The 17,125-nt window shown below is 45.4% G+C and overlaps 1 protein-coding gene across 1 annotated transcript in view; it reads right to left on the bottom strand.

Annotated features, from left to right (window-relative positions):
* The window catches only part of PLD1 (phospholipase D1), a 370,836-nt gene extending 355,763 nt beyond the window's left edge, over positions 1 to 15,073 (bottom strand). The window contains exon 1 of the mRNA XM_086944395.1: positions 14,798 to 15,073. The gene's annotated coding sequence lies outside the window, so the exon portion shown is untranslated. The remainder of the gene's footprint in view (positions 1 to 14,797) is intronic.
* Between the last annotated feature and the right edge of the window lie 2,052 nt (positions 15,074 to 17,125).

Raw genomic sequence — 17,125 nt, 5'->3', positions numbered from 1 at the left:
CGGGAACGGCTGTCATATAAGGAGGGTGGGGGGGAGGGGCGAGGGCGGCTCAGCTGGGAGGCGTGGCGGGCTCAAGGGACGGAGCACAACAACAACAACAAGCTCAAAATGGAGGGGAGGGCAGAGCAGGGCGCCGGGGGATCTCACAAACAATGCGCAGGTCGAGTTAAAATAAGCAAGAAATGAAAACGGAATGCACACGCTCTTAAATCGCCAAACTTAGTCACAGTGCAGCTTTGAAATAAGCAAGTAATGATAACGAAATGCACACGCTCTTAAATCGCCAAACTTAGTCACAGTGCAGCTTTGAAATAAGCAAGTAATGATAACGAAATGCAGACGCCCTAAACTCGCCAAACTTAGTCACAGTGCAGCTTTGAAATAAGCAAGTAATGATAACGAAATGCAGAATCTCTATGGTATTACCTAGATAATATCAAATATCCACTCAAATATTATGGTTTAAAATCACTTGATCAGTCAGTGCACACTATCCTACTCAGGTAAAGTGCAGTATCCAGAAAGGTAAAAAAAGACTGAGGTCTTCTTCCAAGGTAACCCCTGTTTATTAATGATAAAATATAAGGTGCTTCTGTTTTACTATATACATACTATTCAATTCATCTTTGTTCGAGTACAAAAAGTATCCAACAAATATGCAATAAAAACACATACAGAGTATGCAAAACAACTTATAAATAATTAAAAAACACATACAAAGTATGCAATACAACTTATAAATAATTAAAAATCAGTTCCTAAAATATGTAATTAATTACCACGTCATATCAACCATACAAGTGATAAGACTGCATTATTATATATTTACAATTAGACACCATTTATCGAAATACGGGCTCGCAGTTCTCAAAAACACACACGTATGAGCGGTTGACTCATCATCGTTGAGTTGAAGCAGCATACTATATGCTGCCCTAAAGTCTGTAATATTGCACCTCTTTATCATGGGGAGCAGAAAGAGCTTTGTGTACATAGAATACAAACCACAAAAGAATACAAAGTGCAATGTGGGTTGACCTGACCTGCCATTACATGGGCAGGGCAAGGAGTGAAGGTTTGCTTGAAAGCCTGAGGGGAAGCATAACACATACTTGACAGTGCCGGTCTTAAAGCTGAACAGTAAACTGCACTTCGGGCTGCCAAAAGATTTAGTCAGTTAACCTGCAATTAAGCAGTCTGTTCTAAGGTTCCAAAATACCGCCACACTCGTCTCCCTAATCTCTGTGGCCAATTTTCCATCACGAAACCATGTGTACAGAGCTAGCTGTAACTGCTTTTTACTGGTAGCATGATTGGCCTCAGGGTTCTCAAAGAGATGCTGGCAGCCAATTTTGCGCAAACAAGATTCTACCCCAACTAGCCATGGGATACTCATGCCTTTATCACATCTAAGGCAATCTGAAATAATATCTCTGCAAGGCTTGCCTGTGAGGAAGTGGCTCTACATATACTGGACCAAAGTAAGGTACAGTGTGTATAGAGTCCACCAAGCCCAGAGGTATAACAGAGGTTAAAGTCAAGGCTGACCTTACTCTCAAAAGTGGTAGCTTGGTCGAGCAGTAAGGCAGTACCAGAGGACAGTGTAAAGCATTTGTTGTACACAGTCAGCAAAAGGTTTCACACACTCAAGGACTGAACTCCAGGCCAATTGTTTTTTATGTCAAAAGATATAATTACTATATTTTTAGAACCAACAGGCATAACAAAATATATATACTTTTCTCAGTGATGAGTGATCTCAGGTTATTGCTTTGCAGAAAGGCAATGACTTTGTAAACACAATAGGTACAGGGATTGCAATAGGCAACACAATTCTAAACACAATTCAGCATTGAGCTCAATGGGTTTGTCTACACAATTACAGATTACTTTGTAGATTACTTTTGTAAGTCCAGGACTGGATCCTAGATTCGGTCTTGGGGTCTACACAGGAAACAGTTAAGTAAAAACGTTTTGGTTATTGCAATGATCTTTAAGGAATAAAAAGGTATTTTAAAAGTTCACACTTAGAAACTTTTCAGTGGAAATCTGGCAATGTTATCCAATGGGAGAAAATTCAGGTTACAGGTAAGGTATGTTCTCGTTACTTTAGTAATCGAGTACTGGGCTCCTAGGTCCAGCCCTGGGATTTCTATTTAAGACAGGTAAGTAATTACGTTTCAGTAGTTAGTACAATTTTTAAAGAATATTTCAAGTTTTCAAAAGTAGACAGAAGAAATTTCACAGAAAAGCAGACAATGGATTCCTATGGAGAAAATTCAGGTTACTAGTAAACCTGGTTAAGATTACTTTTGCAGTGCAGTACTGGGCTACAAGATACAGTACTAGCTTCCTCCTGATCACAGGTGAGTACTTCGGGATTCGGCTGATTTTATCGAAATATTTCACACTTAGAAGATTTTTCGAGTCAAACCAGTCAATGTTATTCAATGGTAGGTAAGTGAGTTATCGGTTTCCAGGTGAGTACTCTACTGGTGAAGTTAAGGTTCTGACCATAGACTCAGGGGTCCCGCCAGGTCAGGTAAGTACAGGTGGTTCACCCTCAGCGGCACTGGGGCAGCCGGTTGCAGAGGTAGTTAGGCTCAATGTTAACCAATGAGGGGCAGGGGGCCTTCGGTTGGTGGCTGCTGGCTAGCAGGCCACGTGGGTGTGGGAGCTGGGCTCCTGGTCACTTGATCAGGGCAAATGAGGAATTAGGATAGGGCAAAGGTTGCAATGCCAGAGGCACTTGGGCAACTGGGTGCAGGGTGCTTTTGAGCCGTCTGTTCAATGGGAAAGGTAAAAAGGGTACAAAAGGCTGCAGACTCGGGGACTGTGTTTCTTCAGGTGCGACCACCACTTCGAGAGGTAAGTTGGGATCCTGGAGAAGAGGTAGGTACCCCAAAGGAAGGCACAGGGAGCCGCAGGGCGCCGGGTTTAGGGGTGTCTTTGGGTGTCGGGAAATCACCCTCAGCTGGTCGCGGTTGGAGGGGTCCCTTGGTTCTGAGGCTGCAGGCGTCATCGAGGAGGGTCTTTGGGACTGGACTTCGGGTCCCAGTCGCCGGGGGGACGTCCTTGTGGTCTTGGATCACTCTTGCACGGGCCGGGCTCGGCGGGTGCAGAGTAAATAAATCGTAAATCATACCTTCTTATATAGCGCCTTTCACTGTAAGGTCTCAAGGCGCTTGCTTTGGGAATACGTCCTGGCCTTTCCCTGCGAGATTACCCCTACTGGGCATCCCCAAGGTGAAGACCAGGCATCCCATCGGGGTGGGGCCGTAGTGGAGATTAAGCAAGCTATTGCCCAGAGTTGCAGAGTGTGAACCCACGATTCAAGTAGGCGCCCAGGCGAGAATTATCGAGTTTGTGGACATTTTGAGTTCAAGGCCCTGCCGCGCCGGGGATTGAACCCTGGTCCCGGGTCTGACCTCTGCATCATGGACTGTGTAGTAAACTACTTCTCTGTGGTGCTCTACTGATTGGAATGTTGATGACACAATTACAGATTACTTTGTAGATTAACTCTTAACGCCAGTTGATCTACTCAGGCTGAGCTGATGAGAGCTAGCTCCTGGTGGGGTTTTATATATCTTACTTCTGTACCTGTAATCTTGGAAGGTACTTACATTAAAGGAACTTGTATCTACAGTGGACTCTGTCACTTCCTTTACTACAGACTGCCTCCTCTAACCGGTGAGCTACACTTCTCCACAGTGTGGGTAGGTCTTGAGCTTTCTGGCTGGCACCAGGGGGTTGGATGTTGAAGCAGAGCCTCTGTTGATGGGAGTCCCAGTATTTAGGAGGGTCAAGGCAAGTCCTCCGGGGGTCCGAAGGTTGCTGTCCGCAAGAGTCGCAGGGATTAAGCAGGAGCAGGTTCCAGGGTCGACAGGCCGGTCAGTCGGTGTCGTCCTGTTGTGAGCAGCTGCACGGCGGGTCTTCTTCTTGATCTTCTTTCTTCTTATCGGGATCTGAGGAAGGAAGGTTCAGGGTGCCCCTAAATACTACGTTTGGGGGCGTTACAGGTAGGGCAAGGGCAGGGACCAATAGGTCCCTGTCCTGGGGTGGGTACACCCCCTAGCCCGCTCCTCTCCTGTGGGAGGGGGCAGGAGCCTAGCTGTGATTGGGCAGGGGTCCCCATCTTCAAGATGGCCAGAGCCCGGGGTCATGCTTCACCTCGCCTCTCCCACCTGAGTGGTGGGGTTGGCACAGGCTGGCACTACCCCCCTTCCTGATGTAGGGTTTCCCGCCAGTCTTCCCACCAGAGTGGGTGTTAGAACTGGTGGGGGCCAGTTGCTGAGTACAGCAAGTGGCCTGGAGAAGCTCACAAAGGCGGCATGCCTTTGAAGCTTCCCCCTGCTCATCCTGGGTGAGGAGACCTAGCACCTCGCCTAGAATGTGCATTGTTGCAGGCCCAGGAGAGCGAGGGGCTCTCACCCAGGGGTCCAGCAACATGTCTGCTGTGTGGCAGCCTGGGCAGCCACTCAGTCCAGACCTGGATTGTAGGTTAGGTTTCAGGGGGCATCTCTAAGATGCCCTCTGGGGTGCATTTTACATTAAATCCCACACAGGCATCAGTGTGGGTTTAATGTGCTGAGAAGTTTGATACTAAACTGGTCAGTCTTCAGTGTAGCCATTATGGTGCTGTGGAGTTGGTAATGACAACCTCCCAGCACCATATACACTTAATGGCATCACTGCACTTACAGTGCCCAAGAATGGCCCTGTGTACTGTAGGGGCACAGAGCTCATGCACCTGTGCTCTCACCACTGGCATAGGGCACCCAGCTAGTGGGGTGACTGATGTATGCCAGGACAGTGGATTTGTGGACATGGCACACAGGGATGTGTGCCATGTCGACTCTTTGTGTAGTTCTGTGCCTAGACACTCAGCCTGCAAAGGCAGTGTGTGGGTGTCAGGGTACAGGGTCTCTAAGGGTGGCACAATAAGTGCTGTAGCCCTTAGGGGTCTTCTCTGGTCACCATGCCCTGGGTACTGAGGGTACCATTTACTAGGGGCTGCCAGGTGGCCAGAGGTGCCAATTGGGTTTTAGTTTCAACACAGTTTTAGGGAAGGAACACAGGCCCTGGGTACCTGGTTGGCAGGAGCCCAGGGCACACTAAGTCAAAGCACATCAGCAGTTCAGAAAAAAGTGGGAGCATACCATGCAAGAAAGATGGCACTTTCTCACATTGCCTCCTTTTTTTCCATACTGCTAACCATAGCAATGGAGGATGGGCACTAATGTAATCTTCTATAAAGGGTAAATTCAATTCACTGCGACAGATAAAATGGGTAGAGGAAATGGGAGATGCCAAAACCCCATGGCAAGATCTATTTTCGTCTGCCTGAATAGTATTGCATTTGGTAATGTGCCCATTCCTCTTCCCGCATGTAGCCAACAGAAGAGATTGCATCGTGAAAATTTGCAAGAGGGGCATGAGAGCTGCCCCCTACTCGGCTAAAAAATTAGCTGATTGCCTTGGAAAATGTATTTCTACACGAGCAATTTACATTGTCCAAGATCATTTGGGAGTGAAAACTAGACCCAGGTAAGAGAAAGTGTTAGTGCATTTTAAACTATGGTTGACAACAGAGAGGACAAATTATACTTCCTGGGGCCACGAACCATAATGTAAGATTTTACAAAATTAGTACATAGGGCAAGTGTGGCCATAAACTCCACAAATCCTTGACTAAAAAGACTCAGAGCCATAGGTGTGCGATCCATCAACATAGCTTCATCCGCATACAGCAAGGTTGGTAACAAGGAGCCTTTTATTTAGGAACATCAGGAGTGATTGTTAATAAAAATGGTGGAGGTTGTTACTATATAAAATAAAAAAGGAGCTAAAACGCACCCTTGGCTCACACCCCGAAAAATATTGTTAGAAACCTCTCCTTGAATATTTATAAGAATATATACGTACAAAATAAATACCGTTCTCATAATCTAAATGGACTTCAATTGTAGAGGGGTATGCCATTTCACTCTATACTACATTATGAAAAGTTATAAAACATAGACCAAATCACCAATGTACTAATCTCCAATTGTGCCACGGATTAAAAGTCAGATACTGGTTTTTGCCAACTCCTTAGCTGCAATGTTCAGAGACTTAACTGTTTTGCATGCCTATTTCACTGGAGCTCCCCTCAGTAATGTAATAACAGCATGTCTACAAGACCTAATTTGCAAGGTTAATAATGTAGGTCGTAGGCATCTTCATCTCTGTACTAGCATGGCTGGGCAAATGCAGCAGAGATTCATTTGTTTAGCCACAGAGCTGACATTCTGGAGTTGGCCAGTGCTGTTTCCAGGGGGGCGTGTGGTCCTTCGATGCCAACATGCCAAGAAATTGCCCAGGCATGGCTTTTAATTGCTGCGGCAGCCTTGTCCATGGCAAAGGACTGGTGATACAGCGGCTTGGTTTGTAATGCTTTTAAAAGCAGCGTAATCGAGGAAAGCGTTCCAAGCATCTTCTAGTTGCAGTTTACCGATTGATTCCTGTTATACTGAGCACAAAGAGTTCTTTATAAAGGTCCGTCTTTCCATTTCCACCCAGCACTGATGAGCGAGCGAATTTGCTTCAGCTGCGCTAGACTCCCGCAGAAATTTACCAGGGCACCCTGCCTGTATGGACCCCTGGTGGAAGAATCCAAATTCCAGTTTGATTTGGGCTTGTGATACGTACCATGGAATTGTAAAAAGTTTTTTAAAAGGAACGATTGTAGATTGTTTAGGTTACGATGTCTTTCCCTTTGAGAAATTCAGACCCGTAAGATATTGAAGGCAGGAATTTGGCTCCAACAACTTGAAGTACATGGCAAGTTGAGGGGTTAAGTGTCTTACGTTTCAAGGTTTTAAAAGCAAACAATAAATTATTAGCCATCGGTCATCTTGATTGTAAATGAACTTCGTTGGTCAAATGGAACTCAACATTGACGGTGAGGTACTTGCAGGTGTTGACCTGTTCTAATATATTACCATTGGTAGCCAAGTAAATTTAGGCTGCAAGTTGCTACCTCTATCTTTGTGCAAAAAAACGTTATTTTACGGTAAATCAGGCTTAGTTGCACATTGTTGGTGTACCCCATTAACCGGTTTATTGACTGCTGCAGCTCAATTGTGGATTTGCTGAGGAGGACGATGTCATCAGTGTATTGTATGCGTCTTATTTTTTTTATGCCCAACATCGGAGGATCCCCCTGCAATACGGCCAGTTGGCTATCGAGGTCGTCCATTTATATAATAAATATACATGGTGGTAAAAAGTACCCTTGTTTTAACCACATGGCTGCTAGGCGTTTTCCCGTTCTGTGCTGAAGTACCAAAATACCCATTATTCATGACGAGTTGGCCTTGTCATCCGCGCACGGCAGGTAAGCGCCATGACGAGCCCAGCTCGTCATTAGCTTCGAAGGGGTTAAGACCATGTTTGTGTAGATTTTATTTGTAACTCTTCGTCAATCCCCTATCTTACTTTGTACCCATGGTGTCAAACTGAAGCCAAATATTGCTTTCAACAGTGTCAGCGGTACACCTCATTTGTCCATTTTATTCACAGCTGGGGCCTTGACACTTTATCAAAGAAAGCTTTTTGGTCGATAAAACAGGAGTACAATTTACTGGATTTGACGATTGCTTGTTCAGTTAAGAGGGTTCCCGCCAACAGGTTTGTGAAGGTACTCCTTCCTGCCCTGAAGCCAGTTTGAGTTATTGGGATTATTTTTTAGGTATATGCCTAATCCTCTAAAATCACTCAGCAAGTATGATGTGTAGATCTTTGCTTCAGGCGATTAACTTGTAGTTAGATGGATTTAAACTTTCTCCTGATTTATAAATAGGCACAAAGATAGTGCCACACCATGACTCCAGAATATTAGTTGATACTGTGACGTAATTAAAGAGCTGTGTTAGGTGTGAGGACCAGAAGCTCACATCCCAATTCTTTATTGAGAAAGGAAGGTAGGTTTGAACTTTTCGCCCTCCCCATTTTCCATTGGCATTAGCACTTTAATTTCAATAGAAAGCATGGACATGTTTACGTTGTTATTATGATCTGCTGCTCTTTGATTCCATCCCACACTAGGGTTACGACTACTAAAAAATTTTAATGTAATTTTTATCTGTATCTGAATTATGACGTTTTCATCATTGTGGTATGTTCCACTCTTTTTATGATTTTAACTGATCAAATAAAAGTATTTTACCAGCATTGGGAAGGCCGTTGTGCCAGGGCGCCCCCTCTGACTGGAGCCTTTTTAACGTTTTGGCTACAAGATGTTTGATAAATCAGATAAAAGGTCTGTCTTTTGCCAGGCCCGAGTTTGTTGCTTCTCCACGCTAACTAAGCCAGCCTCTATATGTGATAACAAGGAAGTGGGTTCATGTTCTGCGATATGATGTAGCGACCTGTTATGACCAAACGGTCTCTGTATAATAAGCATTGTAATGCCAGTTTCTCCCATTGACCAATTTGTTTATCTCAGCTCAGAAGGATTTGGAGTTTTTTTGTTTACTTGCATGCAATAGTTTTGTCCAGAGTCCCATATTATTGTTGTATTTCGCTGCCCAAACAAACTTTTTTATAGTTGGACTCCATTATGACTATTTTGGATCGTTGAGCCTGGGTGGGTTGTCCACCCCACAGACCGGCCCTCCTGAGTTCTCTATTGAGTTTATTTTCATGGTGCGTAATTTTGGTGTGAACCATTCCTCCCCCCTGTGGATTATGCCTTAATGTCTTGATGGAGTCGTGTGAAAATTTGTGATGAGGATTTGTTCAAAATGTTCCTATTCTTGAACGGGCAACAGTACTGCTGCGAGGCTCACCATTTTCTGCAAAAGGTGGTTGGAAATAAAACTCATGATATTGTGTATTAAGTGTTTTTCCTTATAAGGCGCTTCAAGTTGTATGTCTGGGGTGATGTTGACAGGTATTGTACTTCTGGAGCCCTGGCGAGAGAGAGTTCTATATTAAATATTTGAGCAAAGTGATCACCATCCGATCTTAATTGTATAGAAAAATTGGTAAGCTTCTTAAATAGTTATGAAATGAAGTCATCCTTCCCACTTTTGGACCAAGGCCGTTGAGATTCCATGCACAAATTCTGCACAGTTGATCACTAGAGGTCTGGCCTCATTTGACTAGAATAGGTTTGCTGCTAATAATCCATGGTTGCTGGAAATTCCCTGGATTGGGTTGCTGTTTGTAACTGAATTATTGACTTAGTTATCTGTAGGCTTTCTCAGACTGCTATGGGGTAATTCAGCCCAGTCGCCCCCTTTAGCATACCTGTTGTTTGCAACGGCAGAAGAAAAGGTCTTGGGTAGCAAGAAGATGACAGTTTCATCATATTGACTCCCCAAGCTGCAAATTGTTATCGATGCTGCCAAACTTGGGAGGGGAAAAGTTGCATATGAGGGAGAGCAGCACGGGATGAGGGTAGAAGTACACAAGCTAAAAAGAAACATGGAACGTGGGGGGGATTCATCAGATGGGCAAACACATTTTCATAGAGTGCTTAACTCCTTCGACGCTCATGACGAGCTCAGCTCGTCATCAGGCACAGTGAAGCTGTGCTCATGATGAGCTGAGCTCGTCATAACCGCTGCGGAACGCCCATGAGGGGAAAATTCCCCTCCTGTGTGGGGCGTTCCATTGAGTGGGCGGAGTCGTGACGAGCTGAGCTCATCATGAGCACAGCTACACTGTGCAGCGTGACGAGCTGAGCTCGTCACAAGCACCGCACACCGCGCGCGGACCCCCTCCCCCCGCACCGTGGGGGGGGAATTAGCCCCGCGGGGAAGGGGTTAAGCAAAAAAAAAGTACATCCCTAAAATTGACCAGTGGAAGGATAGAAACTAGACAATCAGAGAGAAGATAAAGGGACTATGCTCAGTGGGAGGGACAAATACAAGATGGTCAAGCTGGGATAAGGAAAGCGGTTGAAGAAGAAGCAAGCACATGAAGTCTTGTGTTTTCCCCTTCCTGGATCATAGCCTTATTGTGTCCTATTGTGTCATTCCACTGCTTACTTTTCAGGCACCACTGTTTTCTTGGCGAGTAAGCCCTCCATGAGAGTGTGTGCGACTTGATTTCCAGCTACCTCCCTTGTGTACTTCTTTTGCCCTTCTGCAACATGTTGCCTTGCTCTCGGTCCTATGTGTTTATTCCACAACCCTCAGTACTGCGCTGAACTACATGTGCTTCACACAATTGATTTTTTCACCCTTGTACTTCTACTCCCTTTTATCTACCCATGCTACTCGTTGCTCTCTCACACATCATGTATTTCTTCCCTCTGTGTCGCTTGCCCCCACCCTAGCTACTGTGTTGCTTCAGCCCCACCAAGTCCTCCTTGTTGCTTCTCCCAACCATGCCCTCTGTGTTGCTTTCCCCACAAGTGCCCCGTGTTACTTTCCCCTATTACCCCACACATGACCTCCTTGTTGCTTCGACCCACCGGGGACCTCCGCGTTGCTTCTCCCCTCCCCGAAAAAAAACGGCTTTGGGACTACTTTTTATTTACTGGTACATAATAGGAAAAAAACACTGCATGTTTTTTATGCGTATGTTTTGAGCCTTCCATATTCTTTTTTTTATATATAGAAAATAAGTGAAAATAAGTTTTAATATATCACACGTTTTGGAAAATATGTGCTTAGTGTGCTAACTGGTGCTCAATTGTGAAAACCTTTGAACCGAAAGAGTGAGCACACCTAATATATGAAACGGTCAATAGACAGTACACATTTGATTGAATAGTGTACTGAAAAACCAATAGAGTTCATAGACATCTGTAGTGCTCTTTCTGCTATGAATCAAGCCTTCCATATTCTTAAGGCACTTTTTAAGAATATATGCAGAGCATTACAAAGGGTTTTTTGTTTTACATATTTCACGATGATATGCGCATTTCAGGTTTCTAACTTAGCTGATCAATAATACTTATATGAAGCATGCTCCTTAATGTCACTATGATTCTTTTTGATTTTCATGCAATAAAAAGATCTTTAAAAAACAATAATACCTAGAAATACAGTTTCAGCGTATGTTATCAAACTGCTGTACATTGTAAAACTAAACTCAAATGCCAATTGTTCCTAAAAAGCACATATATCCATAAAATAGCCTTTTGTACGCATCCACTTTCAAAACGTCACAGGATATACCAAGAAATATCAGTCAACAGGTTTCATATTTATGAATCTCTTCCTAAGGTCGGCCAATAAAGCACATTAGAAAGTCTGATATATTTCTATTACTGGACAAAAGTACATCTTTCAATTGGACTAAGTATTGAGGATGATATTCAGTTGTGCAACTTTTTTTTTTTTTTACCAGCGCTAAGTATTCCAAGACTTGTATTTCCACATTTCCTATTGCAAGCAAGGGTCTACAAGGCCCAGCATACTTTGCATTCCTGAATAAAATCAGGAGAGACTGGGAATTATTAATATATCATTTGACAATTGTCTGCAGAGTGCTTCCCAAAAACAACAGTATGAAATTGTGTTATTTGAAACCTCTTTTGGGAAGTGATTTTTCTTATGCTGCAAAAGATGAAAAGGCCAGCAAGGTGAAGAAATGTAATCTGTTAAATGGATAAACTAGCTTGGAACACTCCTTGTTTGGCTGCAGGCCATATGACCCCATTCACAAATAGAAGGCCTGTAATCCTAAACCAGATCTGACTACATCATCCTAAAGCTTGTGAAAAGGAACACAAAACGGGGTCCTATAAAACAAAAAGCTACAAAGTGAAATTTGGGGGATTTAAGATTTAAGGGGCAGATGTATCAAGATTCCATTTTGCGATTTCTAAATAGCGATTTTTAAGGAATCGCTATTTAGAAATCGCAAAATGGAATGTATGTAGAAACTCGCTATATTTTAGCGATTTCTTAGTCTTCCTTATTTGCGAATTCGCATTTTGAGAATTCGCAATTAAGGAATAATTTCCCATGCATTCCTATGGGCCAGGAGGCCCATAGGAATGATTGTGAAAATATTCTCAATTTGCGATTCGCAATTTGCTAATCGCAAATTGAGAATAATTTCAAGGGTGCAGGGGTGTCTCAAAGACACCCTGCTGCACCCCTGATATCTACATGTGTGTGCATATAGCGCACATACATGCCCTATGGGCATGTGTGTGCGTCACATGCCACCCTCAAAAAATGCCAAATTGTGCATTTTTAAAAGAATTTGCAAATTAACATCAGCTACAAGTTGGTGGTAATTTGCGATTTCTTGACCAAAATTCGCAATTGTAAAATGCTACATGCATAGCATTTAAGGAATCGCAAAATTGTGATTCCTTAAATGCTATGGCAAAATAAGGAATCGCAAATTTACGCGATTCATTAATTTGCAAATTTTTGATGCATGCCAAAACATGCAAATAGACCGTTTGCGATTCGCAAAGGCCGAAATTCTGCGAATTTCGGCCTTTGCGAATCGCAAAAGGCTTGATACATCTAGGCCTAAAACTTTAACATTTGAACCAAAAAAAGTATAGCTCTAGTTTAAAATGAATGAAGGTGGGGAGTGGCGAGTTACACTGACCGAGGCTGCAGGTCTGTGCTCCACGTGTGAGAACTGCGCACAGCCGCCGACTGGCCCCGGGTCACATGAAACACTCCCAGCTATTCTAGGTGTGCGAGTCCGAAGCAAGTTGCTTTTAGGGCTGGTAATTTGAGTTTTAACATTATAAACATGAGTAAAAACAAAACTCCCAGAGTACGATCTGAGTAAAAGCTAGGACCAGACAAAGGCCACAAACATGGAATGACCACTGAGTACATGTGAAACGATGGAGGCATCTGGCTTTGCCAAGAGTGAGACTTCCACCCTAGGAGTGAGTAGGGCGAAGACTAACAGCGGCGTAGCTTTGGTGGGGGCGGTAGTTGGGGTGTTACACCTCCCCAGTAAATGTATTCTGTAGTAAATAGTTGGGTACACGTGCTGTAAATCGGATATGGTGAGGTGTTTGTCAGATTTAACTAGGGATTTTACATACACATGCAAACACACACACTTGTCTCTGTTTTAACCCCTTCACTGTGGCGGCTATTCCGCCGCAGTGCTAAGGGGGCGGGGCGGGGCGGAAATGCGGCAGGCGCATGCTGGGGATGGAACCGCTCCGTCACCAGCGTCGGTTGCGCTGTGCTTATGACGGAGCGGTTCCGTCATGGCCCCACCCGCTCTATAGAACGCTCAGAGCAGGCGCGGAATCCGCGCCGCGCAGGAGCGTCGGGCGGGCCATGACGGAACCGCTCCGTCATCAGCACAGCGCCACCGCGACTGATGACGGAGCGGTTCCGTCATCAGCTTGGAGGGGTTAAAGGTCAAAATACGGGTTATTTTACCAAACATTGAGTTATAAGTACCTCTCTCAATCCACACTCCTCTCCCTTTCTACTGCTCTTATAAGGGCACACGCTAGTCCGCTTCTGTTTATGTATCTTATTCAGCACACCCCATCCCCTAATGTTACTGACAAAAATACTCCCCTGACTAACAAAACACCCAACATATGTATCAATGGTGGTTGAATCGTTTGTACAAGGTTTCACTTCATATGCAATGGTTTTCATTAACTATGCAATAGGCTTATTTATTTCCCCCCAATATATGTTCTGAACAATAATGTAACACAAAAGGTGGAAAACTAAACTTCAGTATCGTGACGTAGTCTGCAGCAAAATCCACCTGCATTGCCCTCCCAGACATGACAGCTTGCAGGGCTGATTCACTGTGTATACACACACGGCCTTCAAGGGTTTCCCATGAAGGAATCCAGTGTTTGCTCTGGGTTTGGTACCTCTGCAGCGGGCACCTCCCTTCACATCAAGACAAGGGCGCAAACAACGACTGCACTCTGGAGGCAGTTTCCAGGGGGGCTCTTATGAGCATCGACACAGCCTGCAGTGTTTCTGGGGTGCAGTGTGCACGCCAGCGCATCTTCAGTCGTGACAGGAAGCGTGCACCAGGCGTGGTCAGATAAGAGAAATCACACGCAACGAGGGGCAGGGCGGATGAGCTGGAGGTGTTCCAAATAATTAATGCCACACGGAGCTGTAACCCAAAGGGGGGCGGAGAGGCGAAAATGTTAATGTAAATAAGAAAAAAAGGAAGCAGGCTGTTCTACTCTCACAGCTGCACTCTGTCTTCCGCATTGCCCTAGGTTTATAACAACAACAAAAAAAAAAGTTTGGAGGGCAAGAATCGCACAGTTAACGGTGCTCCAAGTAAACGCAGTGCCAGCAGCAGGGGCAAAACCCGGTTGCCACCTCCAGCAAATAAAAACATTGGCAATTTCTGAATGATTTGGATCCTGGAAAGGCTAAGAACTGGTGAAATTACATCCTATATATTGTTTAACATAATGATCACTCTAACTTTGTTCACAACAATTAAGGGGACGTTTTTGCTTCACTCTAAAATGCTTTGAAGCGCTTTATTCTGATGTTTGCTATTTTAATTATTATATTTCAGAGTAGAAAACACCTGCGTTGTGCTGATGTTCCAAAAAGTATATCAGCCTTGACACGAATATCGCAGCCAAGTAGTTAGTTACCAGTGCTTTAAATGGGCCGGTACTATCCGGTACTGAGTACCGGCACTTTTTTATTTTGATGGGGAGAGTACACGCATTTTTATTTTTCTATTTCAAGCTCCTTAATTTTTCTATTTCAAGCCCCTTACACATATGGTCCTCAAATGCAGAACTTTACGTTACGGGTGTCATCATGATATTACGTCACCAATGACGTGCCAAAGCACTCACCTGTCCCAGAAGTATTAAATGAGGGTCCGACGCTCCAAATGAGGTCCAGGCGGGGACCAAGTTACGCATCAGCTCCCAAGATCCGCATCACCCACCTGTGCGAGCTCCCGGGCAGTGCCGCAGTCTGGGCGTGCAGGGAGGGGGCGCAGGAGCCCCGGCGCGAGCTGGCGGTCTCTCCAGGCAGCCGGACAGCCCGCTGCAGAATTTCAACGCACCGGGGACATCCGCAATCACCCGGGAACCAGCCGGGCGAGGCGCGCGCCACGCCCAGAAAACAAAACCGGCCCGCCAATGGGAGCGGCGGGGGCGACTTCCTGCACCGCTCGCGCGCTCTGCTGCCGCGAATTTGTCGCTCGAGCCACCTGTCCCGGTCGGGGAAGGCTCTTTGACCCGGGAGGGCGAGGCCCGGCGAGCGCCGCTGAAGACAGCTGCAAGAGGGCTGGCTACCGTACTACCGTGCAAACCTTACCTCGGGCGGGGAGGCTGTGTGTGGTGCAAGAGCACAACGTGCAAACCTTGTCGCCGGGACGGAGAGGGCGTGTGTGTGTGTGTGTCGTGCAAAGCTAATCGGTCTCCAGCCACGGCAGGCGTTAAACTTGAATTTGTTGCGACATTTTAAACGCCTTTCAGTCAGAGCGTGAATTTAGATGCCCTTTGCTAAGGCAACTCAAATTCCATTTGCTCAGTTACCATATTTAAGGATTTTTCCGTTTACCTGAAGGCCAATCTGAAATATTTAACGAGTCTGCTAGGTTTTAGAGCAGAGGTCTTCAATCTGTGGGGCGCGACCCCCAGTGGGGTCGTGGAGTCCTGGGAAGGGGGTCGCGGATTCTGCAGAGTGCAGTTCCTGGCATTGGGCTGATCGAGGGTGCTCACTGCGGAGGCCTAATTCACACCGAGGTGTGAAAAACATCAACGCCTCAATAAGAAGTAAAAGGTCTTTTAAAGACGTGTCAAGTACTCGGGTGTGGCTGTGTGTGTCCCTGAAGCTGTTTCAGCCGGGCTCACACACACGAGCTGGGGGGGTCTGGGGGAGTGGCTGTAGTGTAGCCCTTTGAGTAAGATGGATGTTGCGCGCCCGGTGACACACGTCCCCCGCCCCCAGCAGGGAGGCACAGAGCTACCCGCCCATGAGCGGGAAAGAAGAAGGAAGAAGACGCAGAGAGATACTGATACCCCCCCCCCGCCCCCCATGAGAGAGGCACAGAAAAGGTGGGTGGATGAATGATGGGTGGATGGATGGATGTAAGGCTAAAGGATGGATGGATGTGTGAAAAGGTGCATGGATGGATGAAAGGGTGGATGGATGGAAGGATGAAAGGGTAGATGGATGAAGGATGTATGGATGGATAAAAGGTTGCATGGATGAATGATGGATGGATGATGTGTAAAAAGATGGGCGGATGGGTGAATGGATGGATGGAAGGGTGGATGGAGGAATGATGGATGGATGTATGGATGGAAGGATGAAAGGGTGGATGAATGAAGGATAGGTTGGTGAAGGATAGATGTATGGATGGAAGGATGAAAGGGTGGACGGATGAAGGATGGATGGATGAAAGGGTGGATGGATGTATGGATGGATAAAAGGTTGCATGGATGAATGATGCATGGATGGATGTGTGAAAAGGTGGGGGGATGAATGATGGGTGGATGGATGGATGAAAGGGTGGATGGATGAAGGAGGGATGTATGGATGGGAGGATGAAAGGGTGGATGGATGAAGGATGGATGTATGGATGGGAGGATGAAAGGGTGGATGGATGAAGGATGGATGTATGTGATGAGTGGATGGATGTATGAATGGATAAAAGGTTGCATGGATGAATGATGGATGGATGTGTGAAAAGGTGGGCGGATGAATGATGGGTGGATGGGTAAAGGATGGATGTATGGATGGATGGAAGGATGAAAGGGTGGATGGATGAAGGATGGATGTATGGAAGGAAGGATGAAAGGGTGGATGGATGGATGTGTGAAAGTGTGGGTGGATGAATGATGGATGGATGTGATGAGGTCTAACAGGCGCATTTATGGTTGTCAAAAGTTGGTGATGAGGAGTACCAGTTTCTAGAAAAGTTTGTCGTAAGGGGGTCCTTACGCCTAAAAAGGATTTACAAGGGGGTCTCGGCATCAAAAAGTTTGAAGACCTCTGTTTTAGAGTGTCTCTTCCTCGTGCTTAAGTAATCGTGTGAGCAGGCGCCCACTCGATCAATTTAATCGCCGAGCACTGCAGTCTCGGAATACTTCGAAAGCAAGTCGCTGTTGTGCTGTGACGCTTTCATGTCAACAATGGAGCTAGGATTATTTAAAGCCCCTGTTCTGTTA

The sequence above is a fragment of the Lissotriton vulgaris genome, chromosome 11, assembly GCF_964263255.1.
Source record: "Lissotriton vulgaris chromosome 11, aLisVul1.2, whole genome shotgun sequence".
Classification (NCBI taxonomy): Eukaryota; Metazoa; Chordata; class Amphibia; order Caudata; family Salamandridae; genus Lissotriton; species Lissotriton vulgaris.
This window is presented reverse-complemented; position numbering and strand designations above follow the sequence as displayed.